Source organism: Gavia stellata, unplaced genomic scaffold (assembly GCF_030936135.1).
Source record: "Gavia stellata isolate bGavSte3 unplaced genomic scaffold, bGavSte3.hap2 HAP2_SCAFFOLD_123, whole genome shotgun sequence".
Classification (NCBI taxonomy): domain Eukaryota; kingdom Metazoa; phylum Chordata; class Aves; order Gaviiformes; family Gaviidae; genus Gavia; species Gavia stellata.
In genome coordinates, this window is record NW_026776622.1 from 25,347 (window position 1) to 37,943 (window position 12,597).

Consider the following 12,597-nt stretch of genomic DNA (forward strand, 5'->3'; position numbering starts at 1 on the left):
CCAAGACGTCCAAGGGTGGGTCTGTAGAGGACCCAGGTGTCTGGAGGCATCTGGTCCTTTTGACCTTACCCCCCTCCAAAAAAACCCCTCTCGTCACAATCAAAACCCTCATTTAATTCAGCGGAGGAAGTTCCCGGTGAGCTGAGCCACGGTGAGGCTGAGCGTGGTCCCGCTCCCGCCTTGCCTGGAGCCGAGGTGTGGCCGCGGTGCCATGGGGTGCAGTCGGTCTGGCCGCGTTGAGGATGCGCGTTCTGGGATCTGCTCCCTTCCCCGTTGGGGTGTGATATCGCCCCCCCGCCCCATGCAGGAAATGGCTGGTCAGCCTGGGATCAGTCCTGGGACCCCGGAGGGAATGATCCTCTGGGTGGCTTTGGTGGCCTTCTCTGCCCTTCAACCACTGAAGGTTCCACCCTCTCCCATGGTTCTACCACTGAAGGCTCAACCCTCACCCAAGGTTCAACAGTGAAGGTTCAACCAGTGAAGGTCCAACCACTGAAGGCTCAGTCCTCTCCCAAGGTCCAACTACTGATGGTTCAACCCTCTCTCAAGTTTCAACCACTGAAAGTTCAACCACTGAAAGTACAACCCTCTCCCAAGGTCCAACCAGTGAAGGTTCAACCACTGAAGGTTCAAACAGTGAAATTTCAACTACTGAAGGTCCAACCACTGAAGGTTCAATCCTCTTCCAAGGTCCAACCAGGGAAGGTCCAACCACTGAATGTTCAATCAGTGAAGGTCCAACCAGTGAAGGTCCAACCAGTGAAGGTCCAACCAGTGAAGGTTCAACCACTGAAGGCTCAACACTCTCCCAAGGTCCAACCCTCTCCCAAGGTCCAACCAGTGAAGGTTCAATCCTCTCCCAAGGTCCAACCAGTGAAGGTTCAACCAGTGAAGGTCCAACCACTGAATGTACAACCCTCTCCCAAGGTCCAACCAGTGAAGGTTCAACCAGTGAAGTTTCAACCACTGAAGGCTTAACCCTCTCGCAAGGTTCAGCCACTCAAGGTTCAACCAGTGAAGGTCCAACCACTGAAGGTTCAATCCTCTCCCAAGGTCCAACCAGTGAAGGTTCAACCACTGAAGGTCCAACCCTCTCCCAAGGTCCAACCCCTGAAGGTCCAATCCTCTCCCAAGGTTCAACAACTGAAGGCTCAACCAGTGAAGGCTCAACCAGTGAAGGTTCAACCAGTGAAGGTCCAACCACTGAAGGTTCAATCCTCTCCCAAGGTCCAACCACTGAAGGTCCAACCACTGAAGGCTCAACCCTCTCCCAAGGTCCAACTACTGAAGGTCCAACCCTCTCCCAAGGTTCAACCACTCTCCCAAGGTTCAACCACTCTCCCAAGGTTCAGCCACTGAAGGTCCAACTGTTGTCCCTAAATCAGGGTTCTTCACCCGGTGTGCAAAATGCCAATCGACACGCTGAGTCCAGATATTTGTATTTATTTCCATTTTGCACAATTGGGTGCCGGCCATCTAACACAGCCAGCACACCTCTCAGAAACACACAGGGTCTTTTATACAAAGCAAGAACAAAGAAAGAATCACGTTACAAGAACTGATTGGTCACTCAGACTAAAGTTCATCTGTGCATGTCTTAATTTTAATGGAACTCGTTATACTAATATTTGCATTTAAAATCTCATCCTAGGGGTGTATTTTTTAGGATTAAAATCACCCGAGTTTAGTTTAGGATACAAGTCTTGATTAAATTCCAAAATACTTCTCTAGAACAAATCCTATAGCACTGCACACCATTACACGCACTAAACGGGTTATTGGATACTCAAAAGGTCTTTGTACAGTAGCATTGTTTTGACCAGCATGCGTATCCCAGTTACCAGAGCGCGTTTCCATCTCCGTCCTCAAGGACACCCAAATTCCATTGCTATAATCTGGTTCCATATACAGCACAACCACTGAAGGTTCCACCCTCTCCCAAGGTTCAACCACTGAAGGTTCAACCCTCGAGGCAGCCAAGGCCTTGGGAAAATGGAAACGGGGTTTTGCTGATCTGTGGTCTCGGCAGCCCACGGGCTCGAAAAGAAACTTTTCATCCTCTTCTGGATAAAAGTGAACGTGAGGAGCAATGTCAAAATACGGTGTTATTATACGGTTTGTGAGAAGATCAGCTTAAGTAATAAATTATAACAACAATAAATTATAACAACAATTATAAACAAACAACAAAAGCTTGCAACTTTTAAAGGAAAATCTCAAAGAAGAAATTCAATATTCAGACACACGTTAAGGAATGCACAACTGAGTTACGGAAAAACGCTTTTTAGTGTCTTAGTGCCACCGAGCCGCATCGTGTACCCTGAATGCTCTGCTAGGTTGTCCAGTGCTGGGCAACGGGCTTGGAGGACCACTTGGAGGACTTGGTTCTTCTTGTTGCCTGGAAAAGCTGCCCAAACATGCTAAGAGCTGCCTATTGACAGATGTTGGTGTGAGCAAAGGGAAAAAAATAAAAAAAAAAAGAAAAAAAAGAAAGAAATCCTACTACCTGCAAAAATTTGTGAAATTAGGGATGGAAAATGGAGGATTCCTGGGGAAGAAGCAAATGGTGCCAAAAGCCATCCTGCCCTTGCCTGTCCATTGCCAAACCCGGTTGTGTTGGGGCAGAAGAAGAGGCATCCAGTTTTCCAAGAGTCACTAGGCGGGAGATCCCTCTTCCTTTGCTTTCTTCCTTCTCTCTTCCTTCCCATTTCCCATCTTGCTTCCTGGGAATTGATCTTGGGAAAGGAGGCAAAGAGGGCAATGCCTTCCTGAAAACCGACAGATCCCATTGGAATATTTTCTGGGATACTTCAAGCACGAAAACCACACGGGTGTTTTCTGGTTGTGGAGGAAAGCACCACCCAGCTTGGCCGGGAGCTCCTCGGCCCTTCCCGTGTCTTTTTGCACTCTTCGGTCCCGTGTTGCCATGTGCTTTTTCTCAGGGTATTGTTGTTTTCTTCTTTTTTCTCTTTATGTATTTTTATGCTATATTGAGAAGCGAGGCTTGCTGGGAGGGATTTACCAAAGCTGAAAGCAGCATCTCAGGGTGGTTTTGTACCCTGTTGCACCGTGACCATTGCTCCAAACCCTGGGCATGAATGAGAAACCCACGTGGAAGGTCAGTTTTTGCATCACCTCTTTTAGTGCTGGAACAAGTAACCTCTTCGCCCAACTTCTGCTCTTGGCTGGATGTCGTGGAGCCCTCTGAGGAAGACCCTGAACCCAGTGCCACCTTCAGCTCCAGCCTGGAGGCAACAGCAGCTGGGGACATTGTCCTACGCTTTCCTGTAATGGAGCAAAAGCAAAGCCCAGGGTGAAAAGGCAGGTGCCAGGGGAGAGCTACTAGGGACATTTTTGGTGGCCTCACTGTGACAGCGTGCTCCCCCCCACCCCATCCTGACCTTTGCCCGTAACCCTGCTCAAGCAATAACCACCAGTTTCGGCCGTGATGGATGCCTCTGGTGGTGATGGATGCGTTCGGCTCCAAGTGGATTCAGGGGAAACAGATAACACCACCACAGTAGCCGAGGGCTAATTTATGGCAATGCGTCCACCTAACTACAGTGCTGGTCCATGTCCGGCTCAAGCCCAATTTGAAAACACTATAATCTGTGGTCGGTCTGCAAAGAGGACTATGAGTCAGTCATCTCACCCCCATAAAGAGTGAGCAGCCCAAGAGCCCTTGGAGCTCTCCTGCACGCCAGGATGTCCCCGTGAGGAGGGACACCTCCCAAGGTTACTCCTGCCGCAGAGATCCCTTACTCCTTGATACTGAGAGATTCCTTGCCACAACGGATCCCGGTGTGTGACTAATAGCTTGCTAAACTTTGTAAGCTTTGCTAAGACTGTGTCTTAGGTTGATTGTGCACATATAATCCTTTAGACATAAACCGTTGACCAAGTGCGGGACTAAGTTTGGATCCAGCTCGCCTAGACTCCTCTCTGAGAAGGAGTTTAGAACACAAGAGGGTCCTCTCGGAAGCTCACGACTCAGCAGGAGGGTCTCCCTGACAGTTTTGGCTGACCCTGTCCTCTATGCAGTAAATAATCAAGAGTACCTTGCCATCAAACCTTGTCAAACCACTGTCACATTTACGATCAAACTTTGTTACATCACTGTTTTAGATCGATAAACATATTGCTGCTTCTCTCTTACGAGTGAAGTGCATCTATCAATTCACCCGTGACAGGGGGTACTGGGAGAGTGAGAATAACAGCAGAGGAAAAGGGGGAGAGAAGAGGACATGTGCTTTGAAACTATTACTGAGGCTCCTTTGTGATGGCAGTGTTACTGTGTTTTATCTTTCTTTAATAACTGGGCCTGGACTAATAATAGTTCTGCCATTAGGCTTCACATGTCACTTCTACTAAGAAGATTCTTGACTTTACATCTAAGATCTGTTCCCTTTTCGCCCTTAACAGGATTTTAAGCAGAAAAGATTTCTGACCCACACAGCTCTTTCAGCAGCTTCTAGAGAAGCATAATGTCAAAGGGCATACTTTCTTTGCCCTCTCTCATACCCTACGTACGTAGTGCAAGAAAGACAATAGCCACGCCAGCTTTTGAAAATCAAGAGTCAAAGCTTCTCCTTTTTCCTTCTTTCTGTTGAAAAGAGTTGACAAGTTACTGGACAGACTTGCGCTGATACTGAAAGTTTTCAGGAGAGTACCAAAAACCTCTTTTGGAAAGGATTAGGCACCCAACAAACAAAACCAAACTAAGCTCTACGTTCCCGTGTTCAGCGACTTATAGAATTTGCCAAGGGAAAAGGGGGAAGCCAGAAACCAAAATATTCAGAGACACATACCTGACAAAGCAAACATGGAGACAATGACAAGAAACAAACCTCCCCAGTCACACTAACGGATGGGCTGTCAGAAACCACCGGCTCCCCGTCCAGGAAGATCCATCTGGACGTTGCAACCCCTAAAACTGTAAACCAGGGGTCTTATCTTACAAGACAGGCCCTGTTTTTCTTAAATCTTTTTTTACTGCAGGAAGCAAAAGGATGGATACCTCTCCCTAGGCATCCGTTTCAACTCTGAAAGGCAGAGAAATGCATTTTGAACTCAATTCACACAATAGTTCTGTATTAGAGAGACAATCCAAAATGGGCTTCTTGCTTTTTTAAAATGCTAAACTACTCCTTTATGTTCTTGGAAAACGGCATTTTCAAAGGTCTGGTGCAATGAACAAAGTAGGAAGAATTAAAAAAAATAAATCAAGGCTATAGCACGGTGATGGAAAAAGAAAGAGGTTAAACTTTGCAGACTAAAAGGGGGAAGAACACCTTTGGAAAACATCTAAACTTGCTCTGGTTGAATACAGCAGATCCCATTAAGGCTGATGTGGAGTCTGACTTGCGAGAATCTTCTCAGAGCAAGCCAGATGACGCAAAAGACAGACGACAAAGCTAGTCTTCACAGAATCACAGAATCACTAAGGTTGGAAAAGACCTGTAAGATCATCAGGTCCAACCATCAACCCAACCCCACCATGCCCATTAAACCATGTCCCGTAGTGCCGCATCCACACGTTTCTTGAACACCTCCAGTGATGGTGACTCCACCACCTCCTTGGGCAGCCTCTTCCAGTGCTTCACCGCTCTCTCAGTGAAGAAATTTTTCCTAATATCCAGCCTGAACCTCCCCTGGTGCAACTTGAGGCCGTTTCTTCTTGTCCTATCACTTGTCACTTGGGAGAAGAGACCAACACCCACCTCACCACAAGCCCCTTTCAGGTAATTGTAGAGAGCGAGCACTAAATAAAGTAGAAATTGAGATTCCACCCGGAAAATGCCAGGAACCAAGTAAATAAGTAAAAATTTTGGGTACTTGGTGGATAGCAGTGCAGTGATTCCTCCAGATACCTTAAAGGAAAATGGAAGAGCTGCAAATGCCCCACTCAAGGAAGGATTTACAACAATTAAGGGGAAGTTTAGGATATTGGAGGACACATGTACCTGGATTTTCTATCCTTTCCCATCCATTATACTCCCTCTTACGGAAAGGCAAACCCTGGGAGTGGAGATTAGAACGTGAAGAGGTGGTCAAAACTCTGACTGAAGAATTAAAAGCGTATCAGTCACCGGCACCAGTACACCCCTGCAACCCTATTAGAGCCGAACGGGGTTTCGCTGAACACGCTACTTACTGTAACCTGTTCCAAACTGGCCCCGATGGGCCAAAAAGACCTCGATTGTTTAGCTCAACCGCACTAAACAGAACAATGGTACAGAACGGTACTCTGCAGAGCCTTCCGATCCTCGAGCAAATCAACGCTCCCACCTAACTTGGTGTCATCTACAAACTTACTGAGGGAGCACTCGATCCCCTCGTCCAGATCATTGATAAAGATATTAAACAAGACCGGCCCCAAAACTGAGCCCTGGGGGACTCCGCTTGTGACCGGCCACCAACTGGATTTGACTCCATTCACCACGACTCTCTGGGCTCGGCCATCCAGCCAGTTTTTTTACCCAGCGAAGAGTGCGCCCATCCAAGCCATGAGCAGTCAGTTTCTCCAGGAGAATGCTGTGGGAAACGGTGTCGAAGACTTTACTAAAGTCCAAGTAGACAACATCCACAGCCTTTCCCTCATCAACTAGGCAGGTCACCTGGTCATAGAAGGAGATCAGGTTGGTCAAGCAGGACCTGCCTTTCATGAACCCGTGCTGGCTGGGCCTGATCCTTTGGTTGTCCTGCACGTACCCTGTGAGCGCCCTCAAGATGAACCTCTACATGATCTTCCCCGGCACCGAGGTCAGGCTGACAGGCCTGTAGCTCCGCGGATCCTCCTTCCGGCCCTTCTTGAAGATGGGCGTCCCGTTGGCAAGCCTCCAGTCATCTGGACCTTCCCTGTTAACTAGACTGTTGATAAATGATGGAGAGTGGCCCAGCAAGGACTTTTGCCAGCTCCCTCAGCACTCGTGGGTGCATCCCATCAGGCCCCATGGACTTGGGGATGTCCAGTTTCCTTAATTGGTCTCTAACGTGATCCTTCCCAACCAAGGGAAAGTCTTCCTTCCTCCAGACTGTCTCTAGAATGGCAATGAACCAGCTTTATTGCCCGGGGGGGTGAGCACAGTGTGGGGGGACAGACACACACCCCCCTTTTTGGGGGCCCCGCAGAGATGGGGAGGGGGTTGTGCCTCCACCGAGGCGACACAGAGGGGTTGGGGGGAGCAGGAGGACACAGGGAGGAGATGGAGGGAGAGCAGGAGAAATATGGGTGGCCCCTGAGGGGATCAAGCAGGACCAGGGAGACCCCAGCAAGATTTGGGGGCCCTCGAGGGGACCCAGACACACCGGGGGGACACAGGTGGGGGGCACCCCAGGCAGGACCCAGAAGGACCTCCAGGGAATTTGGGGACCCCTGGGGGACTCAAAGGGATCAGGGGGACACTGGGTGATACCAGGGCAGGACATGAGGGACCCCAGGGGGACTTTGGGGAGCCTGCGGGACATTGGGGACCCTGAGGGCTCTTTGGGGGCCCTGGGGTGACCGATGGGGACATTGGGGACAGTGAGGTGACCCAGGGGGACACTGGGGACCCTGAGGGGAAGGAGCAGGAGCAGGGAGACCATGGGGCACACAAGGGGGACACAGGGGGACCCCGCACGGCACTTGGGGGTGACTCAGGGGGACACTGGGCACCCCGGGTGTCCCAGAAAGCATTTTGGGGACCCTGGGGTGACCCAGGGAGACATTGGGACAATGGGTGACCCCAGAGTGACCTAGGGGAAATTGGGGACATTGGGGGGACCCTGGGGTGAACCCATGGGACCATGGGAGAACCCCGCCATGACCCAGGGGAACACTGGGGACTGTGGGGGGACTCTGGGGGATGCTTGGGGGACCCAGGAGGACATTGGAACCGTGAGGGGCCCCAGAGTGACCCAGAGGACATTGGGGACCGTGGGGCGACCTGGGAGTGACCCAGGGAGACAGTGCAGTGACCCTGGGGGACATTGGGGGGACCCCGGGGTGAACCCAGAGAGACACTTGGGACTCTGGGAGGACCCTGGGGGAAATTGGGAACTGAGCGGGGACACTGGGGAAAACTGGGGACTGTGGGGGGACCCTGGCGTGACCCAGTGGGACACTCAAGACTGTGAGGGGCCATTGGGGTGAACCTGGGGGACATTGGGATGATTGGGGGACCCCAGTATGACCCAGGTTGACATTGGGGACCATGGAGGGACACAGGAGGGGACACCGGGGGGACATGAAGGGACAAGGGGGGACAGAGAAACCGAAGGGATTTTATTGCTCAACTCAGCGACCGCCCGGCTGGGCCGGCCACTGCCCCGGGGGGGTCCCCAACTGTCCCCAGGGGGTCCCCAAGTGTCCCCGTCCCCCTGCAGGGCAGAGGCAGCCACCCTGGGGTGGGGATGGGGACAGGATGGGGACAAAGAACCTGGATGGGGAGAAGAACCAGGATGGGATGATAAGGTGGCTGGGGACAGGAGGGGACATCAGGGTGGCAGAGGGGCCCCCCCAGGTGCGCCAGCGCGGGTGGCCAGCAGCAGCTGGAGGGGCGCGTCGTGTGGGTAACTTGCGGCCACACCTAACCTGATGCACAGGCCTTAGCAGGACCGAGGCATCAAGGAGCCATGTGGGGCTAGAACAGGGAACGACAGAGCCCCACGCTCCCTCCCCTCCGCACAGTCAAGGGAACAAAGCACGCCTTTGGGTAAAAAGCAGCTTGCAGCCGGGGATGTGTCTGCTGGCACGTGTTGGCTGTGGCAGGGGGGTGGTGGTGGCTGGGAACAGGGAGCTGTGAACAGGGAGTAGAGGCTGGAAAGGGGCAGGGGGTCTGGAGGCAGGACCAGGACACGGGGAAGGAGTAGTAGGTGGAGCTGAGGTGTGGGAATGAGGAAGCTCAGAGGGCGATCCCCCTTTTCCTGCCAGTTCCCGGCTTTGCTTGGCCCCCCTGGCGCTGTAGTGCCAAGACGCCCTCTCGAGCTTCCCCCGGCAGCACTTCTTTGCTTGCCCCCTTCCGCTCCGGCAGCCCTCCCTCCATCAGCTCCCTTTCCTCCGAGGAGCTGTAACTGGCTTGTCCGCCGCCCTGCTTTCCCCCCACGCTGTCCGATTTAGCACTGCACAGCTCGTGCCTCTGGGCCCAGCAGTTTCTCTCTGTGGCAGGAGGAAGAGGCTAGCCTGGCTGCTGCGGCAGAGCTGCTGCCTTTCCTTACTGGAGCACCTCTTCAGCCTGGAGGGCACTTCCAGCGGACGGACGTTCTCCCGCCTGGCAGCACGCATGAAGGCCAACACGGACAGGGCAGCGGACTCCTGTTGGGCAGCAGACTCCCACCACAGATAGAAAAAATAACATAACATAACATAACATAATCATGTATATTTGTCCATAGCCCCTTCTTCTTCTTCCTCCCTTTTTTTCCTCTCACCTAGTCTTTCTTCTGTAATTTCTACTCGGCTTCCATTTCCAGCTGCGCTGTGTCTGGTCTCTCTCTCAAGCCCACCCTCGCAAACCATCCACCTCAGAGCAGTTAGCAAATTTGTCATGTTGCTCTTTGCCTGTATCAGTAGCTGGAAGTGAAAGAAACTCCAAAGCTTCTGTGAAACTCTGGCTGCATGGTTGTGAAGAGATGGAAAGCTGGTGCTGTGTCAAACCAGAGGCAGGAGGAGCATTCAGTCGAGATTTTGCAGTGGGCACATGGGGAACGCAGTGAATCGGAAAGAATCTTACATTGGTGAAGAAACTACTGCAACACGATGACCTGTGTCAACTGCTAGAATGTGTCTGAAACAACGGACACAAAACTCCAGACCATGTCTTGGAAAGAGCGATGAAGGATGGAGAACACCACTGGTGGGAAACTCTTCTTCTATTGTCACTGACGGCAATGGCAATTTTTAATTTCATGCTTCACCCAGTTATGATTTTATGAACTCTAACTTTAATATGTCTAGTGTTTATAATCATATTGTATGTAAAGGTTTGGTCCATGATAAAACAAATAACCCAGCTCCAAGCACTGGATACATAACAAATAGCAATACTTTGCTATCTACTTGCCGCAGAGCTGTAAGCACATAAATTACCAAGATACTATTTAGTACAGCATAGCAGGGGCAAGAGGTGACCATACCACCACTCTGTGAGACTAAGATGAATTGACTAGAGCCATGGGGTGGAGTGTGAGGGTGTGCTTCCCCCACCCCAACCTGACCTCTATCAAGCCATAACCACCAGTGGTGGTCGTGATGGCTGCACCCCGCCCAGAGCGGATTCTGGTGAGGCAGATAACACCACAAGAGCCAAGTGCCAATTTGGGCAGTCGCCCACCTAAGCACAGTGCTGGTCAATGTAAAATCTGTGCTAGGTATGCAGATAGGACTGTGAGTCAATCACCCTGTCCCAGAAATAGGGAGTAACCCAAGAGCCCTTTGAGCTCTCTGGCATGGCAGTGGGCTGCATGCCAGGATCTCCCCTTGAGTAGGGATGACCTTCAAGGTTACTCCTCGAGGTTGAGAGGTTCCTTGCCGCAATAGAGTCTCCGTAAGTGACTAACAGCATGCTGAAACTTTGAAACGTTAGCGAAGCGATAGAAAGGATTGATTGCGCACGTACAACCCTTTAGACATAAGCCGTTGACGAAGGCTGGGACTAAGTCTGGATCCAGCCACGCCTAGGCTCCTCTCTGAGAAGGAGTTTAGAATGCAAGGGGGTCCCTTCTGAAGCTCATGACCCAATGACAGGGTCTCCCTCACAGTTTTGTCTGGCCCTGTCCTCCATGCAGTAAACGATCCAAGTGTCCCTTGCCATCAAGTCTCGTTAAATCGCTGTCACATTTACCACCAAACTCTGGTAACTCACTAGTTCATGCCAATAAAATATATTGTTGCTTCACTTCTGTGAGTGAAGTGCACTCTCTGTCACTCCCATCTGTGACAGACTCGGCCCTGGTGATAGTGTATCGTGAGGGCCCCACGAGGTGAGGGGCGCTGCGCTGCACACGGCCCTGGGGGGCAAGGGGGCAGGACTTTGCTGCACACGGCCCTGTCGTGGGAGGGGCCTGCGCTGCACACTGCCCTGTCATGGGAGGGGCCTCCGCTGCACACGGCCCTGCTGTGGGAGGGGCCTGCACTGCACACGGCCCTGTCGTGGGAGGGGCCTGCGCTGCACACGGCCCTGCTGTGGGAGGGGCCTCTGCTGCACACGGCCCTGTCATGGGAGGGGTCTGCGCTGCACACGGCCCTGTCGTGGGAGGGGCCTGCGCTGCACACGGCCCTGCTGTGGGAGGGGCCTGCGCTGCACACGGCCCTGTCGTGGGAGGGGGCTCCGCTGCACACGGCCCTGTCATGGGAGGGGCCTCCTCTGCACACGGCCCTGTCATGGGAGGGGCCTCTGCTGCACACGGCCCTGTCATGGGAGGGGCCTCCTCTGCACACGGCCCTGCTGTGGGATGGCGCAGGGCGGAGGCCCCGCCCTCCCGAGGTGATGCACAGGGGCGGGGCACGGCCTGCGCCAGGGGGTGTGTTTGAGGGCGGGGCTGTGCCCGGGGGCGTGGCCACGGTGTCCCGTTGCTGAGGGGACGGGGAGCCCCCACGGCCTGGAACAGGGCCTGGAGCACGGGGCAACGCCGTGGGCTCAGCCTGGGGGACTGTTCCCCCCAAAAGTACAACAAAATAAAGTGGAATCGCCACAGTCACCCAATCCTGAGCCTGCACCCGGATTTCTTTTAAAAAATCTGCTCTGATTATTTTTTAAAAAATAATATTTTTAAAAAAATAATATTTTTAAAAAAAATCAAGATTGGATCATATAGAAAGGTTAAGTCTGATTAATAAGTAAAATCATAACATACAAATGCATAAGTTAGGATTGTTAAGTTTGAAACAATGACCGTAGGGACCTCACCAGGTAGTCACTGTTCCGTATTAAGGAACTAATCCTAACGAGATGGAACAATGAAGAATTGAATAGAGGAGTTCTCTTTGAGTCCCGTGACAGTGTGAGCTGATATGCACCAGTGATGCTGCTTGGAAATCCCCCTGCCTTTCCCATCTGGATTCCAATATCAAGAATGCCAATCACTAGATATTAATAGAAAAGATAATTGATTATTTTAAGTCTGGCTACTGAGAGAATGGTAGGATGAAGAGAGCGATTAATGAAAAATTGAATTATGTATTCTGTGTGAGCCCGGTGGAGGAGGGCTGTTTTGTGAGCCCGGGTTCCCAGCTCGGGGAGGTTTCCTTGCCACACGAGAGACTGCACAGCTCTCGTGACAGTCCCAGGAGGCACAGCACCTCCTGCTGACTCGCTGCGAATGGCCCCTGCCCCCTCTGGCGTCGCCCTGGGAGAGCGGTGGCACTTGGGCACAACCGAGAACACGGTCGTGCAGCTGCAGGAGGCTTCATTGCTGCTCCGCCACAGTCTCCCTGATGGCCTCCACTCTGCCACCTGGCAGCCATGGGGCAGCCTGCATGTATGCCCCGGCCTCCCGTTCCATTGGGAAACCCCAGCTGCCGGCAGGGATGAGAGGCCTGGCTCCACGTGCTGGAGCTCTCGCGCAGCCCAGCTGCCCCACAACGGGGCGGCTCAGGAGCTGCTGTCTCTGCCAGAG